Source organism: Cavia porcellus, unplaced genomic scaffold (genome assembly GCF_034190915.1).
Source record: "Cavia porcellus strain 051 isolate PalLab524CR breed Dunkin Hartley unplaced genomic scaffold, mCavPor4.1 scaffold_2, whole genome shotgun sequence".
Lineage (NCBI taxonomy): Eukaryota > Metazoa > Chordata > Mammalia > Rodentia > Caviidae > Cavia > Cavia porcellus.
In genome coordinates, this window is record NW_026947485.1 from 46,290,412 (window position 1) to 46,309,194 (window position 18,783).

Consider the following 18,783-nt stretch of genomic DNA (forward strand, 5'->3'; position numbering starts at 1 on the left):
TGATTAATTTTATGTATCAACAAGACTGACTTCAGGGATTCCCCGATAGCTGGTAAAGCATTATTCCTGAGTGTCTATAAGAGTGTTTCCAGAAGAGATGAGTATTTGCATTGGTAGGTTGAATAAAAATTTGCTCTCAACCACTTGGATGTAAGCTTCCTCCAACTTGTTTGAGCAACATAAAGCAAAAAAGTTGAAGTGAAAGTTTTCTTTTTCTGGTAGAGTTAGAATATGCATCTTTTTTTTTTTGCCCTCAAAAGAATCAGCATTCTTTTTAAGAGAAGCATTATCATTTTATTGTTGTTCAAGATCTGTGACAGTTCCATGTGCCAATTAAAGAAGACAGGAAGTTTGGAGTTCTATAGGCTCTACTTAAAAAAAAAAAAAGACAAGGGAGTGGATATGAGCTCGCAGTGGTGAAAGACTATCTTAATGATTAGGAAAAACAAGCCCTTTCCTGGCAAGCTCCCCACCACGATTTGTTTTAGCATTCCTGTAAAAATCTGGATCAATATATAGAAGTACAAATAAGTTACCTTTTATCTCTTAAAAAGTTCAAAGGTTGCTGAAGATGCCTAGTCTTGTGATCAGGTGCCTCCAAAGAAATGAGTTTTCCTTTTCAACTTCCTTGGCTCCCGCTGTTACGAGGTGTTGTAGTCAAGGGCTGTGAGGAGAATAATTAAAATCAGGACATTGAGTATATTATTGTTTTATGATGGTCACCCAAAGTTAACACAAGAAAATGCAGGAAATATAGCCACAACACTAAAGACACAGAATATTCAACCAAGTGCCTGAATCCCACAACAATGTCCTGTATGAGACCAGATGAAGACCCAAAGCTCAAGACAATGCCTTCCACAAGTCCAAGTGGAGGTTTAGAGCCCACAAGAAGGACTCATGACAGTCTCTTTTACAGATCCATGCTGGGAAGGCCCAAAGCTATGCCAGCAAGGTGAAGGAGCTGTGCTGGTAGGATGGGGGTACTATGCTGGAGTGAAGTCATGCTCAAAACAAAGATCATGGCTGTCCTGAAAAGTACCACAGCCATCCTCAGCAACATGAAGGATCCAAGCTCCTCTGACTATAAGCACAGTCAAGTACATGCCAAAAAGCCAGCATGACAAGTTCATCCTGGAGATTATATCACATGTCTTCCCCTGTGGAGCCAGGAAGCAGTGCTCAATGTGAGGGCTACAGCTTCTCCAGGAGAACCAATGGCTCAAAAAGCAACACATAGGAGAACCTACAATGCCTCAACGTTTCAATGCCTCCCTTCTCCTTCTCCACATCTCTATTTATGCTGGCAACTTTCCTCAAATGTAACATCTACAGTCAGCATCATGGTAATTTAATTTCACTGGCATTAAGCTGACCACCAATTTTTAATCTAAGAGGTTGTTCATTCCTTTAAACTCAGATTAAAGTACAGCTGACTCTCCAGCTCACTGAGAGAAGATCATGGGAATTCTCGGTCTTCATGATCTTGTGAGCCAGTCATGTACATGGGATATGTTAACTACTGAAAATATAGACAGATTCTATCTTAGTTTGCAACTTTTCTGTAAGCCTAACATAATTTTTTTCTTTTTTTTAAATTTTAATTTAAAGAGGGTAAAACAAAACAGAACAAAGCGGATCAGAAGAAAACAATGTAAGTGACACAGATTTCACAGCAAGACAGCAGGAGACCTACAGTGGCTACCATAATGTCACTTGTTTTTGATTTTTTTTTTGAAAGTAGTGAAATACAACAGAACATAGCCAATTAAGACAGTACAGTGAAATTGGTACAGAATGTAACAACAGATTACCAGGGTAACAGTAATAGGTGCCATAGTGTATCTCGTCTTCACAATAGTTGTTCTTTCAATCAGGTATAGCAAAATCAAACCAAATACAGAACATTATAGAAATTATCAAAACAGAATATTGAGTAGAGCAATGTAATTAATCAGAACCAAACAAAACAGTGATAACAATATTTGCCTTCAAAGAGTTGGTAAAAGGAAATATCCCCTATTTGCTATATTGCATGTGGTCAGCTTCCCAACAGATGTTCAGACCTCTGGCTCCATTTGCTAAGGGCGTGTGGGTTGGGATGTTTGATTCTCAGCTCACATGTCGGTAAGCCTAAAATAATTTTAAAAGTTAAAAAATAAGTGACTTTTAAGACTTCTTTTTAATGAAATCCTTCATATTCAAGAAATATACTCCCTTTTTTACTACACAAATATAAGGCTAAAACATTAAAGGAAAAGAAAGCCTGAATTAATGGAATTAGCACTGTCATGTGTAATGAAGAAAATAACTGACTCTTAAACAAATGATGGCATTAGCATTAGCATATGCACACCAATTCAGTAAACTTTTCTAAAGGCTAGGTATATATACACATCACACAGGGTGATATCTTTATCATGTAGGTGAACATTTTTAAGACCAAGTGCCAAGCTACAATCCAAAATCCACTAATTTATCACAAAGTTCCAACACTGCAATTAAACCTGAATATTGATATTTCATCTAAAAAGAAAGACAATAACATGCATGCGACAGGTTCATCACCACTGTCCTGGACTGTTTATTAGAACTGATGAGAGAAACTAGCAATCACAAATAAAAGAGTAATGTGATAAAATAAGCAATTCACAAGTAAGACAAGACAACTCATCTTGTATTACTCTAGTGGGGGAATAATTTTGACCTGAGAGAAAAATGAATGTAAAAAAGGACATTGAAATGGATCCAAACTCACAAATAAAGGAGACAGGAAAATGTTCCGCCCTCACTCTGGAAACAATTAGGAAATCCTATTCTGAGTAAAATTATCAGTGCATTTACTTTAGATGGTGTATTTTCTGATCTTTGATCCCTTGTATTTACGCTATCTACGAAACCACTTTTGTCTTTTCTTTCTTATGTATCATGTAAGTCATCCTCTTACCTTTTCTTTATACTTAGTAGTTTAAACCAATAGAAATTTGTTCTCTTACCGTTCTGGAGGTTATGAAGTTCAAAGTCAAGAAATCACCAAGTTTTCATTCTCTCAGAAGGGTTTAGAGATATTCCATTGCCTGATCCTTCCAGTTCTAATTGCTGACCTTCCTTGGCTTGTGGCTACAGGAATCCTTTGTTGTCATTCTTTGTCATCATTCTTCTGTGTGTCATTACTCTCTATCTCTCTGTTACAGAGACTTTTCTAATGGCTCTTAGAGTTCACCTGAATAACAACTGATAATCTTCCCAGTCTAAGGATTCTTAATTTAAACACCCATGAAATAATTTGCTACATCTAGTGGGCTGGATAATGTCCTCACAAAGTTCATGACCACTTTCAGAAAGTGACCTTATATGGAAACAGTGACTTCACTTGTTTTCACAAATGTAATTAAAGTAAACGAGAAATGATCATGATGAAATTATACTGAATTCAGACAGGGCTTTTTATCTAATTAGAGTGTCTTTCTAAGACAGAACAAAAGATATATAGAGACAGAAGGAAGAAGGTAATGTGAAAACACACAGACATTGGAATTATACTACCATCGTCAAGAAACATCAGCAGGCACCAGGTGCTGGAAGCAGAAGTATTATTTCCATCTATTTCTTAAAAACTGCAGTCTCCACCTAGCTATTCAAATCTGAGAGAGGAAAAAGAAGAAATTCAAAATTCACTAGTGATTGTGCAGTTGGGTAGAATTTTACTTCACTATAAGTAGTCCTCTCATGTCACTTTCTTATCTTGTAGGCTGGTCAATTTTACCTGAAAAAGAAACTCTTCTCTTTTGCCTACAAGATGAAAACCTGGCAACCATCGATCTGGGAATCAGTGAAGAGGAAGATCCTTTTATTCTCAGCATGTAGGGTGTGTAGGCTCTCACTTAATCTCCCTGTGTTCAACATGGTGTTCTCAACACTGTTTTACCTTCCTTGGTAATGAACCTGCGGTGGGAACGATTCATTCCCCCGACTGTGCTTGAGAAGATCTGGAGGGAATTCCATTTTAGGAAACTGAAAGTTTGCAGCCAATACTATTCTTTTCATCCCCTTACTTCACCTCCAAGCATGAACACGTGTTGCTTCGTTGGTCTTTCCCTCCGCTGATTTAGCATCCAGCTTTTGAATCTGCCAAGTTCCTCACCACTGACCACTGACTGCTTGTTTCCTAACTTCTCAGATTTTGTTCCTGTTATCACCTGTCACATAAATTATTTGTTCTTGGGGCTTTACAGATTTTTACACTCATAATGGTGTCTCAAGAGTAAATGGAGGTAAATAGAGGCTCTACACACATGCTGTACTCTCTCATCAGGACACATGGATTAACACTTCATTCTTGGTTCCTGGTAGTCCCTTAAGGGGCATTCTTCTACAGAATCATTAACTCATGTTAATGTTTTATCCATTCCCTCTTTTACTTTACTGTCAACCTTTTCTAAATGCGGAACTGAAGTTTATTGGGCTCAATTCAGATTAAATGCGTAAGTGTACTTTACTGTGGTGTGTAGAAAGTTCAAAGTACAAACTATGTCCTAATGCCATGTATTACTGAAAGAATTTTTCTCCTTGCCACAGGATTATTGCTTTCAACTGTTCCTTCCAGTCACTACCACTGGTCATCCCCAAAGCCCTCTTCTTTGAGTTCTTTCAACCCGGAAAAACTAAGATCTACATGTTATCATAGTATCTATCACCTTAACTTCATATTTCAGCCGTCTAGTCCATTTCACTAATGCATGTTTCCGATCAGCCATCCTCCTGAGTCTTGAATGCTAGTAAAGCTCCCATTACCACCATCACCACCACAGACACTATTTTTTGTGTAGATGTGTTTGACAATTCAACCCAGGGCCTCACACATACTGGCCAGCACTCTAGCCACATTTTTTATTTTGACTTTTCAAATAGAAATTTTATGTCTTCCTGTTATAGGAAATGTAAAAATCTCAAGCAATTCTTTTGAAGCCCGAGTTCATGAGCATAAACCCCAGTAGACTACTATGCTATACTGGGAGTTGATCTTGGCTCAAACAGGCAGAGATAACCTCTGCTTTTTGTCAAATACTACACCTTACTCTTATTACCCTGATGGAATCTATTACATTTTTCAATAATTGTTCATATGTCTCTTTTATTGGACATTGAGCTCCTTAGAGTCAGGAGAACAAGGATCACATATTTTCATATATTTGCTTCCTTCTTTTAGCTTAGTATATTATGAAGAGGGTACTTCTTAGTACTTTTCACTTATATAGCAAATAGTAACTATTGAGGGAATGAATGGGACTGCAAATCATTTAAAACACAGAGCCAAATAAAAATTGGTACTCTTTACATAATTATGTTCTTTAAATACAGTTAAAGTAATATATGAATATATTTACCTCTAAAATATTTTTCTAACCTCAGAAAACAAAACTGTTCTATTTGCTTAAATTATCATTAGTATGGCACTGAATGTTCTCAAAGGGTGCTTTATAAAGTCAGTGACTCATCAGGTAGTATGTCAGTTGTATTTTCTCATGTGAACTCTCATCCTGCCATTTTACCTTTTCTGTGTTTAATATTCTATTTCCTGGATCTGTGTCTCTCCCATCCATTGGACCTATTTCTTTTTCTGGTTGTGTGTGTCTATGTTTATGCTTCTTTAAATCTTTTTTTATGCAGAACAAGCGTGTACTTTAGTAATATTTTAAGAAAGAAAGTTGGAGAAATAAATTTAATGTTATCTTTAATTATATGAAAATGGCTTTGTTTTACTTGGTTGATAGTTTCTATAAAAGTTTCTAAATTTCATATTGTTCCTCTCAGAATTTTAAAGGGATTATTTTACTGTTATCCAGTTGGCTGATGACCTTATGTCATTCTAATTCCCAATCTTTTGTTTATAACCTGTATATTTTCCCTTTTTGTAAGAATTTAAGATTTTGGCTAAAGTATGCTGAAATTTGACAGTTATTTTCTTTATTGTTACTTTCTCAAACATAGTGCTCATGACTTTTTTTTCTATTGAAATTTCATTTAATTAGTTCATCTAACTAGTAAGTGTCATATTTAATATAGTAACATTTCAGAAGCAAACATAAGTTAACAAAGTTTGCTAGCAGTTATTGGAAAATACAGGCTAACAACCTGACCATATAATTAAAAGTGAACATGGATAAAGACTGAAAAGAGAAAAACTATCACTATTTGCATTTGCATTTAGATAGACAACCACTGTTAGAATTTAGCATTCATCAAAGCTGTAAATATCAAGTTCAACATATTTTTCTGCAGAAATGATGGGATGTACCTGCTTTAGTAACAATATACTGAAGTTGAATACTGAAGTCATGAACAGAGTGTTCATGACTTTTAATGGACCCTTTTACTATGAGCACATATATTTCATTAAATTCTGGAAACTTTCTTATTCTTGTTGATAGTTGCTCATTTCCATTTTCTTCCTTCTTACTTCTTTAGATCTCTGTTAGTCAGAGTTTGCATTGTTTCCCCCATTTCCTTGATTTCTTATCATTTTCTTCTAATTGTGTAATATTTTAAAATTTACCCTTTATCTTTAAATTCCAGTTAAAAATTTTGAATCTTAATTTTGTTTTTTAATTACTATTTAAATTCTCTCATTTTTCTCTTTTTGTTTCCTTAATCTCGTTACAAGTGAGAGTTGTAGAAGCTACATTCGACTAGACTCTATGGTTTCTGTTTTTTGGATTTTTCTCCACTCCCTCTCCAAGTCCCCACTTTCTCTCATGGGTCTCATTTTAATAGAAGATTCTATTAAATTTCTAGTCCTTTTCTATACACTCTTATTAAACTTAAGGCAGTTAACAAACCTTCCTGAATGTTCTGAGAGAAGTTACTAGTGAACTTCACTGAAGAAAACTCAGCAGTGTCACAGATTTTTCAAATGATGACAGACAATGTCAGTTCCTACCATAAAGCATTTTCCCTAAGGATGTCTGTCACTCTTCCCCTCCTATCTTTGCTCTCCTTCCTCTCCTGTTCTCCTATTTCCCTTCCCTTGCCTTGCCTTAGCTTCCCTTCCCTTCTTTTCCTTCCTCTTGTCTCCCTCCCTTCCCTTCCCCTCTCCTCCCCACACCCCTCCTCTCCTTTCCTGCCTAGAAGGCTATGCCTGGTTGCTAGAGTCCTGGAAAAGGAGACAGAAGGGCCAGGATCTTTCAATTACATTTATGGAATTTTACTTCATTCTCCTTCTTTTAGAACTCCCTATTTGCTTTACTAAGTGACTTTTCAATTGCACTTTTACCAGAGAATAAACCAACTTTCAGGAGAGGAGTGTAGTGATAAATGCAGTTTCTTAGCCTCATGAAAGGTAGGAAAAGCCTAGGACTTTCAACTCTTGTCAACAGAATTAAACCCAGTTCTTCACTAATGTCTGTTATCCCAAATTCAGTGATTTTTTGGAACTCACTTCCTATGTGGCCTGTAAATGGCAGCTTTCTTTTATCTTCAGTATCAGTATCTCCTTCTGTCTGTCCTTCTATCTTCCAAAAGTATGTTTGTCTTGTTTACTTTTCTCTCATTGTTGAGACAAAATACTTGACACCCAAAATGAAGGAAGGAAAGGTTTATTTAGCTTATAGGTTTCAGTACATACTTAGCTGGCTCTAAAGCAGGGTGGCATGGCTAAAGGACAACAATTCATGGCCATGGCAAGTGACATGAGCAAAAAGGGTAAAAGGGTAAAGCAACCTCTTTCTCTCCCTTATAGTGTATGCTGGCTACTGACCTTTGTGGGTGCAGGACTCATGCCACCACTCCCAGTCCTAGACAATGAACAATCACAAATGCTAGCCTGAGCTGCCTCCATGACTGCACTAAGCTTTGAGGGGACACTCAGATACAAACCATAACAATTTTGATATCTTTTGTTGGCTGGTTTCTCATCTCCATCTCCTTATACTTTGTCCTTTTTTTCCCTTTGTGGATGTAACCATTTTCATTTCCTGTCATTAAAAAAAAGATAAACAGTGACAAATTAATAAGGAATATTAGCAGACAAGTTTACTAACAATTATTTGACAGTGGCCTGTCTTTACTAGTTTGAATTCTATTTTACTTAGAAATAGAGAATGCAAAGAAAAAAAGAAGAAAGAAAAAGAAAGACAGACAGAGAGACAGAAAGGGAAAGGGAAAGGAAGGGGAGGGAATGGAAGAGAAGAGGAAATAGGAAGGGAAGAAAAGAAAAAATCTATTTTGGTTAATGCTGTGGCCATGAATTCATTCTGTACTGTATAATAAAACCACCACAGTACCTTTCTTTGACCTTCCAGACATTAAAAATTACTGCAGTAGTCAATAATCAGAGTGCTTATAAAAGTACTAAAAATTCCTCTATACTGAAAAGCCAACATATGTAAATTTCCCCAAGGTTTTTATATTTTTAAAGGAAAAAGAGAAACTAGCGCTTGCCGAATACTGATTGTGTGTCTTTCAGTGAACATTTGCTTTATAATTTAACTCTTTAAAAAATCCTATGAGGCAAGTTTCATTGTATTATTATGACTATTATTATAGATGAGGAACCCAAAATCCAAAAAAAAAGAACTAGTGATTAGTGCTAGAAAATAATAGTCACATCCCCCCCAGGCCTGACTTCAAACTCCACATTCTCCCTCAAATTAATCAGCTGGGGTAGCTTTTCCCTCCCAGTGTACTTTTGGGCATATGCTATAAAAACTCATAGGTTTAATCAGCAGCATTTAACACTAGACTATTATGATTTCTTCAAACTCTGTAAACTATTGCTTACAAGTTGTTCTCTATAAACCTATTCCTAAAATTGTGTATTTATACTGAAAAGTAAAAAAATTTACTTCAGAAAACACATCATGGTTCAATTCATTGCTTTTTTTTCTTCGTGACATACTTATTTGTAAAAATACTTTCAAAGGCATTACCTAAGGACATTTTTCACTGTGATCTTATCTACCAAAACTCTGTCTAAATACAATCATTTGCATATGTAAAACATCATGGTTTTTGCCAACCTTGAGCAAAATATTTCTTTTATAATTTTCTTATTGTGTATCTTATTTTTTTTAAATTAGGGAATATATTTTTATATATTTTTTAAAGTTTTGTTGGTATTAAACCAGACAGTACTGGATTTGCTCTTCATCTCTGCACCCCCTGTCCAGCATCTTTTTGTTGTATCTCCATATTCCAAGTTGGTATTAATTGTAACTACTTTACAGATTTGCTGATGGGGTCAGAAAGTAAGTCTTAAAATGCCTAAGTGCATCTTTAGGGTTTGTCTCTATTAGGCTCAATTGCTGCAAAGAAAGTGTCTGACTCAGGCAGACTCAAGAACAAGGAATCATTGTTCATGTACATGAAAAGTTCATTGAGGAGTCATCAGAAACAGAAACAACTGAGAGACAGATTTTGGTTACCTCTGTTTTGCATTGCTGGTTCTCACCAAGTGAGCTCTGCTTTGCTGTAGACTTGGGCTCCACTCTTCCCTCTCTACCCATCTGCTTCCTCTGCTCATGTATAATTTTGACTCCTCACAACTTCTCTTTCCATGAGATCTTTACTTACCATACTACCAACACATGTTTTTCAGTGTATTCTTATGCATCTGTCTCTACTAAAAATTGGCAGATTATTTAGTTTACTTTTTAGCTCAGATTTTCTGGAGCAGTTACCTGACTGACCTCATATCTCTCATTTTTTCATCCAGATTAAAGACCAATAATTATTGGTTCAATCAGTCTTAACTAAACACCAGGAAAGGTAGATGGTCTTCCCACAAAATGCCTCTGACCAGTCTTTCCACACGGGAAGCAGAGTAGTGCTTCCTTCCTTCACAGTTGCCTAGGTGAGCAATGTTAACAATATTAAAATAACAATTAGTAAATTTTAGTTTCTTTTCCCCTTTGACTTCATATACCCTCTAAATAGATTTATCATTTGTCCTCAATCTCATTCTATTTGTCTTTGCTCTTTGAGGGTTGAATGATGTCAGGCCCAGAAAACAAAACTTTAAAATGTCCCCTGGAGTCAGTTTACCATTTACTGTGGACCTTTAAGAGTTTGGGTGGGTTTAAAAATCAATTTACTGATTTTTTTCTAAAGTGATCTCGGCCTAGCATAGCAGTTCATTTTAAAAACATCAAGTCTTATTGTTAATGAACTAAATCTTATTCATATATGAGAGGGTAACTCACAAGAAATTTATAGGAAAGTAGAATGTTGTGGAAGATAACTGGATTTCTCCCTCCAAAGAACAAACCCACAGACACAGAGTCACACACACACACACACACACACACACACACACACACACACACACACATTTTGGCACTTAGGGCTGGCAGAGCAGCACTAATCTACATTCCCACCCCTTTCTAGGTTTTTTTTTTTTAACCAAGTGTCATTAAATTGCCAAGACTGGCCATGAACTTCTGCTTCATCTGACTTAGCCTCCAAAAGTAAATGAAATTGAAGACATGCACCACTATGACTGCCCAAAAGCACTTATATTTTTGAGAAAGATAAATTACATGATGATCTAAGACAATATAGTAATATGGATCATGTGACTCTTTCCATTTTGTTTAAATTCAGAATGGAATTTGAACACTTTGGGAGACATATGTCATGTCACTAAGGTATAATTTAATGTATTATTTATGTAGACTTTGAACACTTTGGAAGACATGCCACATAACTAAGCTATAATTCAATGTATTATTTATATAGCATTGCTGAAGATTACTTCCTTAAGTGCCTCATTTATTAACTCTAAATCTTCTAGTGCAGAGGAGCTCTACTTTAAATATATATATATATATATGCCTCCTACACAAGGAAAGGAAATGACTGAAACCCAGTGGTATGTTTCTGAAGTATCTATAGAATACTTTTTGTACTTCTGTAAGAGACTATTTAAAAGTTTACCAAACAATAAATAACTAGAATTATTTTAACAGTGATTATAATATAAATTAATTCTAATTTGATATATATTTCTGATTCCTTTCTTGAGTAGTTTTCATTTGAACTGGAGTTTAGATTTGATCTCTCTTTAACCTTTGATTCACTTTTTCTCTCATATTCCTTTGAAGTGAACTCTTTGTGCTTGCCCTGATAAGGATTTAAGGTCTTTTTGATTCCTCATCCCTGTCATGACGATGAAGGGTGTGAATCTAGTGTGCTGAGTGTCATTCATTCCTTCTGTTCCCTTTGTCTCCATTTCCAGATTACCACCTTGTCCTTTTCCTCCTACTGTGTGACTGCATCTTGATTCCATTTGTTGTTCTCTGTATCTGCTGCCACTGTTTGAATTCAGACCTTCTAGTGATCCTAGACTTTCTCTTTCCTTCCTGCTTTCTTTCTTTGTTCTTTTTCTTTCTTTGTCTAAAACACAGATGTGATCATGATGTTCCTTCATTTCAAGTATGTTAAAGGCTTTCTAATAGTCTATGGAGTTGATTCCAAACAATTTATGCAATTCATGATTTGACTGTACTTTTTCAACATTCCAATGCATTATTTTTGCCATTTTTCTGTGTTCTGTTCCATTAGCTGATTTTCATTATGTCCATGGCTACCACCTGCTGTTCTGTCTTACTCATTCTTTGTCATTGCTTGATACAAGGAATAATTAAATTTCAGCTCAAATACTACCTCAAGATTTTCTTTCCCTTACTAAAAAATTTGGCCCCATAATTTTTTGCATAATCTCACTTTTGGGCATATTTCACATAGTAGTTTTTTGCCTGCCAGTCTTTTTTGCTACAAACAGCCTGAGAGAAAATGATTTAGTTTGTCTTTGCATTCCTAGCATCAAGAGCAGTGCCTGGTACAGGTTATGCATTCAACTAGTATCTATTGGATGTTTGCTCAATGAATTAAAAAATTTATGCAGAAATCTCTTTTGGCAGGACTCTGATTCACTTTCTATGTTATAGAACATGCTTCTAAAAATAGGGTTCCACTGTGGCAACTGAAGCACTTAGTAATTTGGAGGATTTGTGTCTTTATTCTATGATCTGGAGGCATAGTCTTTTTTTTCTTCCATATGTGCTAATATACTTTTTCCTAAACAACTAATATTATGGCCTCCTCTTAAAAATTCCTAAACTATTGTGCCCAAAATCGATAATCACAAAATCTTACCCTTCATGGGAATATTAGTTATAATATTACAGCTATGGATGGATTGATTTATATGCCCCAAAGAATATGAAGTCCTACATCCTATTACCTGTGAATGTGAGCTGAATTAGAAATAGTCATTGCAAATGTGATTAATCTAAGATGAGCTCATACTGAAACAGGATGAAACCTAATCCAGTGTGACTAGGATTTTACACGAGGACAAGAGACAAAAGATTTAGACACACAGGAAGAATTCCATACAATGACTGAGGCAGTGACCAGCAAGACACAGCTGTAAGACAAGGAATGCGCAGGTTGACAGCCATAGCCAGAATCTACAACTGAAGATTCTTTGCAGAGTTCCAGGGAAGCATGAGCTTACTGACAGGCCGATTTCAGTATTCTAGCCTTCAGAATTGAGAAATGTCTGTTGTTTATGCCAACCAACATTCCTCAGAAACTAATATAACAATCCAGCCTTACCTGACGGCTTCAATATCTGAAACCATGCTCGAGTAATTTCTGAAGTGGAATTTCTCCAATGGAAGAGTATTCCACAGTGGGAAATCCAAGGTGCTGCAAGGTCTTAAGCAACTGTTCAACTTATTTTTAGACTTTTTGCTTATTAGTCTCAAACTAAAAACCATGATGTCTTTATATTCCACAGTTTCAGACGCTTTTAATGACAACTTACAGCAGGGTATTTCAACATGAAATGACAAAGACTTAAAAATATAATCTTCAAATCTTAAAGGAATGAGACTACACTGATCTTTCCCTGTATTAACTAGAGAGACTGGTGTTATTTCAGTGCACCCTGACATGATTGACTGATAGTTACGTCTGTAATCACATTCTTTCAGGAAGGGGAGAATTATGTGGCTGCTTTCCTCCCACCTATGTCTAATTATATAAGAGGATTTGCCAGTTGTCTGTTTCCTTATTTGCTCTGGCATCCAATCCAATGGAAGACTGGAGTAGCTAGCAAGAAGTACCAACATGAGATTACAGGAATTAAACATCAAAGCATCTAGGAATCCAAGGAATAATATTGAATTAAGAGGGAAAGTAGGGTGCCTATAAAGTGATTAAGTTTCTACAGGCTATAAAGTAGAAGGGGAAAACATTACTCAAGTTTAAGATTACAGTCTCTCAAGAGCATGCAACAAAAGGTTTGTGTGTTTTTACTTCCAAATGGCCCATGAAGTTTATATAAGTTCTAATTTAAAGATCACTTCACTTTTTTAGTTAGTAGAGCTTCTGGGAGAAAATTCAAACCATTACCAGGAAAGTAAATGAATATTTCAGACAGCTGTCAGAAGAGGAAAATGAATGTTATCTCTCAAAAAAACAACAACAAAAAAACCCAGTGCTTACAAAAGCAGATGTGTGTATGGGGTAGTTCTGTAATGACTTAAGATCTTCAAGAGAACAATGGAAATGCCTTATTATGTTTGGATCTTAAATGTGTGTTGAATCCTTAGTTTACACTTAGTGATTGTCACAAGGAGGTGGTGAAACTCTAGGAATTGGGGAACAGTTGTTAGACAATCATATTTGTTAGGCAATCCATAGAACAAAAGAAAGCAAAAGTATAATGACCACTATTATCAAAATAAGTAATACAAAATGAAATGGCTTATTGGTTTAGATTAAAGTTTTGATCAGAACACCATTTGTTGCCATTACAGAATTGGCATTTACCATACACTTTGCCTTACAAGTGTAGCTCAAAGACCCCTAAGAGTATCACTGCAGAAAGGCATGGCCATTCTCCCCTGCTATGGTTTGCATCAGTGTCCTACAAAGGCCCCTGAGTTAAACTTTCTGTTAACAATTTGTGGGAGGAGGTGGAAACTTTGTCTGCCTGCCTGTCACTCTCTGCCTCTCTCTCTCTTTCACTCCCTCTCTTTTGCTCTTTTATTGTTGCTATGAGTTTTGCAGCTGCTTTTGCAATTTATTCTTGCCATAATGGTATGCCTTACCACAGGCCCAAAAGTAATGTGGTCAATAGATCATAGACCTCAACCTCTAAAACTGGGACACAAAAAATCCTTTTTTGTAAGTTGATTTTCTGAAGTATTTTTTAGTATTAACAAAAACTAGAACACCTCTAAAATGTCTTCACATACTGAAGATCTCTCACATTTTTATTAAGCCATCCAGATTTAACTCCCATTGGGTTCCCTAACAAAAATTTATTTAGCTTGATTTCCAGGGGACTCACCTGAAGTAAAGTGGAAAATAAAATTCAATATTTTAAAATTTTAAACAAAGGGGTGTCCTTACCTGTGTACCAGGCCCACATGGAACTGGGGCAGGGAAGGTCTTGGTAACATCACTGAGACACTGGCTTATAGCATATAAGCAGAGTGCTGCAGTCTCTGCTTCTGTCTTCCAAAATCATGCTTAGAAATATGCATAGCAAATCTTAACATAGTATGTGTTATGGCTTGTGTCTAAATGTCCCCCCAGAGTCTCATGAGGTCATAGATGAGGCTTTCTTGGGGGTGGCCAGATCTAGAGTGTGAGATGCTGAAACTGATTCATGGTGCAACGCTAGAATTAAGGACACTAGGCTTAAGGATGTAAGTGCTACCCATCATGAGTAGTCTGGATAAGATAAAAGGGACAGAAGACCAGTGTTAAAGTCCCTTGTTATTTTTAATACTTTCTACCTGCCATAAACTGTTGTCTATCTGCTATGTGCCACTCTTGGAACCAACCAATTATGAACTGAAACATCTATGAACTGTAAGCCAAGTAAAGCTTCCCTCATTGAACCTTGGTTAAGTATTTTGTCTCAGTAATGAGAAAAGTAACTAAGACAGAGTATGTAAGAATTTTGTCAATACTCTATAGTCTCTATTTCCTCCTTGAATTTGGCCACATGCCTCTTCTATTTAGCTTATTTGTTATCTCTTGGTTCTTCTCCCCTCATACTCACTCCTCACTTTCTGTTTAGTAATCCCTCTAGCACCCCTTCTGGAAACAGGATATTCTAGTTTACTTGGGTTGAGTGTTAATATGGAGTACTCAAATAGTATCTTCACATAGATCTTTTCCAAAGAAACTTTCACTTTTTCAGTTAACCTTCTAGACATGAGACCAACTATTCCAAGAGATGGCCTATCCTACTGTTCCACAGTCATGCTAAATAATATGTAGGTATATAAAAAATAAGGTCGTGACTACACTCTGCCCAGGAAAATCACAGTATACAGAGAATTGGAAAAGCAGCTAAAAATGATCTGCGATATATTGTCATCACCAGAAATTCTACACACTGATAGGCACAGAACAATGGGAGGACTATCTGTAGCTCTCAACTTTGGGAAACTCTCTTTATGGATCAGGTGTGAGTCACCTTTTTTGGTCCTGGGACAAAATTCCACACACACTACTTATGGGAGGGGAAATTTATTTTGGTTCATGGTTTCAGTTCATGGTTGGCTGGCTCTCAGACGGAAATATAATCATGAATGGCATGGCAGAAGAAAACTGCTTACCTCCCAGCAGCCAGAAAGTAGATAAAGCAGGAAGAAAGGGCCAGAATCAGGCTACACCCTTCCAGGTTGTACACCCTTTCAGGCTACACCCCACTGACCCACTTCTTCCAAACCAGGCCTTACCTCCCAGCAACACATTCATCTATGAGCTCATCAGTGGGTCAACCCACTGGTAGGAATAGAGTTCACATGGTCCCATCACCGTCAAAAGCCCTACTTCTAAACACAAGACTTTCGCTGGTCATTTTTCATCAAAAACATAACAAATTCTGATATTATCTATTGATCTCTGCAAGAGAAAAGTATTTTCTTTCATGATTCCTAAAAGCTCCTTTCTGGATGGACTATGACAGCTATGACATGACCCTTAGGCCTGTATTTGACCTACTTGGAGGTAATTAAAATTTTGGTTTGGAGGCTTTTTATCTTCTGTCCAGGCACATTTTTCTCTATCCTGTTACCTTTTGAAAACTAAAGTTCAAACTACATCAAGATATACATAGCTCTTTGTTTCAAATGAGTAGTTCAAATAGTTTTACCATGGGTCAACAATTTCACAAGTACATTTTGCATTAAGATATATTATGTGCATGTACACCTCCCCATGGCAAGTGTAATCATTATGTACTGTGAGTATATACTGATAAAAAATAAAATTTCCAAAAGTAAATTTGTGTTCTGCCAACTTACTCCTAGAGGCCAACTCTTTACAATATAACTCTTTCCCTCTCCCAGTTATTAAATTATACTTGACATATAAAAATACACATATATAAGTGTAAAATGTGATTTTTGATAAGTGTATAGTGAAATCAAAATAGTTAACATCTCCTGTAGTTATATTTTTTTGTATCTACATTGAGAGCACTTAAAATCAGTTCTCTTAGCAAATTTCAAACATATGATGCAGCATTATTAACTAGTCACCCATGCTGTGGTTTGGATGAGTATCCCCCAGAGGCTTGATCCCTGAATGACAGTGTGGGGAAGTGGAAGAAACTTCATGAGGTAGGGCCTAATGGAAAATCTTTAGACCACTGAGATTGTGCCCTAAAGGAGGACCATGACATCCTAACCTTCCATCTTCTCCCTTTCTCTGCTCTGGTTCAAGGGTATGAATACAGCTCCTACGTGAGTTCCCACCCTCACCACAGGACAAACCAATGTGTTGTCAGATAGCTTCTTCTAAAAATGACTCACCAATTCAATGTTTCCGGGTTTGAGTTGCTCACCCCTCCTTCTGAAATTGGATTTCAAATTTCTTCTGATCTTGTACAAAGAATTGAATGAAACAAATGAAAGGCAGTCTCAAAATTTATTTGAAAAAGTAAAAGTGAAGACTGAGACAGAAATTGACTCTGCAGAGCAAGCCTGGGCCAATCAAAACAGATAAAAGCGAGATAAAAGTACATCCTGGAGTACACAGGGCAGGCTAACATGGAGTACCACGATAGCAACCTCTTCTTGGCATCTGTGTCCTTCTGTACTGTCCGAATCTCAAGGAAATACATGAAACTTCTAGACAGGGTCCTGAGAAGCAGCCTGAGAGATCCTGAGAGGTGGTACAGGGACCCCACACTTCAGGCTGACATCAGGTCTAGGTCACCCTATTGAAAACCTCAGGTTCTCATAACAAATCCACATGTAGGCCTTTGGGAATTGTGCTGCACGTGTGCTCTAGAATCTTGAACTAACAACAGGTCATGTCTATTTCCTCAGTCAGTTTTGCCAAATCCTAAACTCCTATCTCAAATGGGGCCACTGACTCTTGAGTGGAGCCTTGAAAACTATATGCTGTTAGCTTTTTTCTGTTATAAATTTATCTATCTCATATATTTTGTTGTAGTAACACAGGGCTAATGAATCTTACTGTGTGTTAGATCCCTGAAACTGTTTCATCCTGTAGAGTTCAATGTTCTGTCCTTCCTTCTGTACCACTCTGCTTTCTTCTATCCTTCTATCCAGAGTCCCTGGCAACTCTCAGGGGCTCTGCTTTCATAAGTTTGTTTTTTTTTTTAAATTTCACATGTAAGTGTAGCAATGTAGCATTTGTTTTTATAGTTTGGGTATTTTTGTTTTTGGTTTGGTTTGGTTTTTGACTTGGTTATTTAACTTAACATAATGATCTCTGAGTTCATCCATGTCATAAAGTACCTTAACCAAAATTTTCAAATATTAGTAATTTATATATCACTTGAACAATTTTTTCTTTCCTAATTATAACTTAATAACTGTCAAAATTATGGCACATTCTATCAGTAGCACATATATGAATTATTAAGAAAATCAACTTTATGCTCTAAAGGATACAACTGCAAGTGTGTTTAGGGGTGTTAAATAGCTGACTATATTAATGTTTTTGGTTGGATCATTGAACACAACTGTTTGCAGTCTCTCTGTTTGAATGTCCACTTTGTATGCTTTGATACTGTGACTTGAGCAACTATCTCTGGGATGATAATGTGTAATTTGTATTTACATTATTTTTTGTCTTTTTCCTTTTTATAGGTACCAGGGATCGAACTCATGACTGCCTGTTTACAAGGCAGGCGCTTATGCCACTGAGCTAAATCCCCAGCCCCGATAATGTGTAATTTGTTAACTGGTGATTTCTTGCTGTTTTCTTTTGTAGTTCTGTATTATTTGTACCCTTACACTGCTTTGTTTTGTTTTTTCTCTTTTTCCTTTTAAATAAAACTAAAAAAAAAAAAGAAAAGAAAATCAACTTTAAACAGAAGTATAAATAATAGATATCTTCACCCCCAAAGAAAAGAAAGGCACTTCTCTTACAGTATGATAACATTTTGTATGTAAATCAGTTTTCTAGAATAAAACTACTGTCATAGAAGATAATTCATTTTGTTAAAATGTACTCTTGATATCAGAATTCATTATACCATTTGTAACACATAATAAAATTTGTGAATTCAGGAATATGATGTAATGGAAAAGAAACTAGGATTAGCACAGGGACATTCTGAGTTTTTTCTTTCTTCAGTACAAAATTTCTAGGAAATTCAAATCTTTGAAGCGCCTAACTGATTAAATGATTAGCCAAATTATCTGCATAATTTAAATGATATTAAATGATATTTAAATACTATTTATGATAAACAGATACTTTCATTTTGCTGCATTG